The following is a 4,909-nucleotide window of genomic DNA, read 5'->3' on the forward strand; positions in this document are numbered from 1 at the left end:
TGACCAACGACCAAATGTGGTGGACATTTCTTTCTATGCTACCTGATCGACCAGTTCAGATCGACCAGTTCAGTGAGAAAACAAAGCCAAACTGATAATCTTGGGAGGGGGGGGGAACACTACAGGTACAATTTCTTATCAGTTGTAAACCGTATTCTTTTCTATTCTTTAAACGTCTATATTTTTAAAACACTAAATTGCATTAGTATTGTTTCTTCTTTTACAAAGAAAAATGTAAAGTTGCTTCCACGTGGATTTGCTGCTCCGTCTTGTCTTCTATCCCACACCGTGCTTTTTGGGAAGCATCCAGATGGTGTCCTGTATTCATCCCTCTCCGTGCTTTCCCCTGCTTTGCTGGAATCACTCCCAATCCTGGGCTGATTCCACACCAGGTTTTTTTTATTTTCCTCCTACGTTGGTTAAGTTCACTTCAGGAAGATGTTAAACGCTCACTGAGAAACCACTTGTATTGGCTTAACATTATAGTGTTACAATCTCAAACCCACCCACCCCCTTTTTGGTGATGCCAGCACGTATACATTTGATTTACGCCAGGTTCAGCAGGGGGAAAGTGGAATAGATATTGAACAAACAAACAAACAAACAAGGATGCCCAGGCAGTTCACTGTGAGAATGCAGAGAAAGGGGGCATTCCTTCCACTCACACGGAAGCTATACCTTCCCTTCTGGACACATGGAAAAGATTGTCCAAACAATGCAATGCCAGGAAAGAGGTCTCCCAGAGGTTTACAAAACGTGAGTTTTTACCAACAAGCATGGACCTCCGACCTTCAGATTCATATCTCAGACTCCCAGTGGGACACCATATGGAGGACACAAGCCAACATGTCGCATTCACTTTACATCTATGAAGCAAATATGGAGGTTATTCGCTGGTATTTAACCCCAATCAGAATATCACACATGATTCCAAACTTTAAACCAAAATGCTGGAAGGATTGTCAAGACCCAGCCACCTATATACATTGCTGGTGGTTGTGCAAGCATGTCAATCAATTCTGGTTAACAATAATCCACTCCATTAAAAGTATGACAAACTGTGAGATCCCTTTAGACCCAGCCTTAATTTTACTAAATCTTTGGCCAGAAGGTATTCTATTAGAAGTAGACAAAACTTTGATCAGTATTTTACTTACAGCTGCAAAAATTCTACTTGCCAAGAACTGGAAAACTACAAAACTTCCGACCATTCAACAGTGGACTTATAAAAGTTTGGGATCTATTCCTTTTAGAAAATTTTAACATATTTCACTCAGAAAATCAAGTACAAAGACACGTGACAAGTCCACTTAATATATGGTCTCCTATTCTACAAAAACTCAATATAGATAAGTTCGATTGGAAATAAGTATAAACTCGCACTTTTTACTATTTGACTCCTTAACATTTTTGGGTTTTGCTTATATTGATAAAACTCTGTATTATTGTAAATAGTTTGGGCTGAAAATTGTAGTATACTGAATGTTAAGTTAATGCTAATTTGATTTCTTAAACCATACTGTACCTGGGATCAGATTCAAGATTGTACTGATTTATCCTTTTTCCTTTCTTTTGTTCTGTAAAAATTTTTCAATAAAAGTTTATTTAAAAAAACAAACAAACGTGAGTTTAGTGGAATAAATGGGCTGTTCACAATTTGAACAGGAACAGAGGAAACCATTAGGTGGAAACAACAGCCAAAAAGGTGCACAACTACAGTGGCTACGCATAGATTCAGCCCTGGCTTGGTATGTTTTTGGAGATATTGCAGTTTTGGAACGCTGTGTGGATGGGAGGGAGTGCATTTTGGCAAATCCCACCCACCTCAGTGCCATTTCCCTTGCCTCAGCTTTATGGCTGCCTTAGAGGGCTTCTGAAAAGCTTTTAAACCATCACTGGCTGGATTGCTATAGCACTATAACGTTACGATGATCTTTTGTTCCCAGCTTTCATTTAAAAATAAAGAGGAAGTGTCTAGCTCTTTTTTGCTGCAGAGTCATATGACACAAGTGCACCTTTCCACTTGGTGTAGTGGTTAAGTGCGTGGACTCTAATCTGGGAGAACAGGGTTTGATTCCCCACTCCTCCACTTGCACCTGGCTGGATGACTTTGGCCAAGCCATAGTTCTGTTCTTGAAAAAGAGCAGTTTCTGTCAAAGCTCTCTCGGCCCCACCTACCTCACAGGGTGTCTGTTGTGGGGAGGGGAAGGGAAAGGCATTTGTAAGCCACTCTGAGACTCCTTTGGGTAGTGAAGGGCGGGGTATAAATCCAATCTCTTCCTCTTCTTAAAAACTCTGCAGCAAAAAGGGCTAAAGGCTTATTTTTTTAAGAAAAGAAAGCTGTGAACTGGTAGAGCATGGCAACAGATCATTATAATGCTATTGCACTATTGCAATCTGTCAGTTAACTGGCTTTAAAAAAAAAAAACACCATCTGGTCGTGCGGCAGAAATGCTGCCTGTGGGGTTAGGCTGGATGAGGCAACAAACCTGCCGGCCTCCAGCACAGAGGGATCCTGGTGCAACTCAACATCTCTCTGCACAATTCTGTACAGGAAAGAAATACGGCACCAAAAATGTGCTTCTTGTCATTCAAAGAAGATGAAGGCAAAGACGGGGCACCCCTGCTGTGATCTCTCTGCAATCCTGATTGCAGCGCACATAATACAGAAAGAAGATGGCCAATACGGCAAGGAAAAGAGGAAAGTTACGGGAAATCTGCTGTGTGGAAGCTCTGTTGTCAATGAGAGGTTCTCTGCATTCACAGTGGCAATAAAAGCTATATGGAGAATCATCAGCCTGTTTTTTAAAAAAAATGTTTGAATACCATTATGGCCTGCAGTTACATATAATTAAAATTAGTGATGCGAGCCATTAGGCATTAAAGCTCCAGTTTTACTCAGTGGCCGGACCAAAAGTTAATGGCACACTGTCTTATTTTTTGAGAGTTACTTTTGGCTCCGGTGGCTTACTATAACAGGGCAGGGAAAGGTTAATGATGACTTTTCCTTCTAAGAATGAATAGTACCTTTCAATTTTTCAAATTGTAAATCCTTTTGCACTTCCTTTGCTGGCTGCATTCGGAGATGATGCTAAGCTGGAACTGAATTCCACTGTGCCACAAGAAGCACAAACGCAGCTCCGTTCCTTGGGCCTGTGTGTTTTCCCCTTGTATCCCCTCATCTCCCTCCTCACTTTCCTTCTCATATAGAACACGAACACTTCCAGTCGTCCATGACTTTCAAACAGGGTTGTCAGCTCTCCTAGGCCACCAGTGGGGGATGGAGTGTAAGGATGCCTTAGGCCTGTAGCTACCATAGGGCCCACGGGGCCCGGCCTCCCAGAGGTTTTTATGGGCCCCACTCCGCAAGCCTCGGCTCTCCCTCCCCCCACCAGGCCCCCTCACCCTGATTGCCTGTTGACCTGCCGGTGGGGAGGACAGTCGCCTGCGACCACAATCAAGTCCAACTGTCTCTTGAGCTGTCCGTATTGTACTCGAAAAGTCCTGACCCCCTTAATTGGCACCCTGTTTCTTTGGAAGTCCCTGAGCGTGACCTGAGCCGCCCGCAACCGCGCGCCCCCCCCAGGGCACAGCTGTTTGAGCGTGGCCTCCGAAATGATGGAGGCCGCCGAGCCGGAGTCTACCTCCATGCGGCAGGGGGACCCTTCAATCCTTACTGTGGCCATAAATTTGGGGGTGGGCGACTTCCCAGGGAGTTGGAGTACCTGTTCCTCGGTGTGTGCAAGTCGGTAGAGGTCCTCGCTGTCCGTGCCGTCCTCGAAGTGGGCCTCCGCCCGGTGGCGCAGAGGCTGGGCCCAGCTGGGGATCTTGGTGTGACATGCCCGGGTGATGTGTCCAGTGCGACCGCAGGTCCTACACACAGCTCCCCGGAACCGGATAGTTTTCCTGTCGTGCGGATCCCCGTAACTGGCACACCCAGACTGGGCCGCGCTGGGCTGCTGGCGACCGGAGCTTGTGTTCGCTGCTGGGGCACGACGTGGGGCTTGAGTGCGGTGGATGTCCTCCCCAAGGGTGTCTGCTGGCCCGGCGCTGGCTTGATGTGTGGTGGAGGCGGCTGGGTGGGACCGTTCCCATGCGGCGGCGGTAGCCATGGCCGACGCAATGGTAACTTTCTCCCCCTCCATGATGCGTCGCCTCAGCTTTTCCTCCCGCAGACCGGCAACGAACCGATCCCTCAGCACCATGTCCAAGTGCTCCCCGAACTTACAATCCGCCACTAAGCGGCGGAGCTCGGCGAGAAACTCCGCTGCTGTCTCGCGGCTAGCTGGCTCCGATGCTGGAACACTACGTGGCAGGTCATTTCCGACGGCTTCGGCGTGTAATGGTTCTGGACGGCCTCGACTATCTCTTCAAAAGTGCAGGCATCCAACGTTTTGGGGGAGAGAAGATGCTGGGCGAGTTCTAGGATGGCGGGTCCGCACGACCCGAGTAGAAGTCCCTTCTTCCTGGCCTCGTCCGTCACCTGGCAGAAGATCAGGACTTGCTTCAGGCCGGTGATCCACGCTCCCCATTGCTGTGGACGGGCTGTATCGAATGGCGGTACCAGCCCTGATCCCGGAGCAAGGGCCATTGTGCTGGTCGGTTGCGGTGGCTTGCTCACCCTCGGTACTCATCACACGGCGGAGCGTGGGTTGCGGTGTGTCGCCTTCCCCTTAGCGTCCGACAGCCCAGCTAGCTGCTCAGCGGGATCCCACCTTCGTCGCCATTGAAGTGTAGTGGGTTAGACGCATGAAAAAAGCATGGAGACTGATGCAGTTATCAGTTTAGCTTTACTGGTACACAACAAAGACCCCAAACAACGGCTGGCTGGCCAACTATATACACTTCCCGGGGACACACCCCTGGGTCCCATTGGCGGGGTTTAATCTCCCCCCCCCGGCCCCCTGTG

The sequence above is a fragment of the Gekko japonicus genome, unplaced genomic scaffold (assembly GCF_001447785.1).
Source record: "Gekko japonicus isolate JY-2015 unplaced genomic scaffold, Gekko_japonicus_V1.1 scaffold690, whole genome shotgun sequence".
Taxonomy (NCBI): domain Eukaryota; kingdom Metazoa; phylum Chordata; class Lepidosauria; order Squamata; family Gekkonidae; genus Gekko; species Gekko japonicus.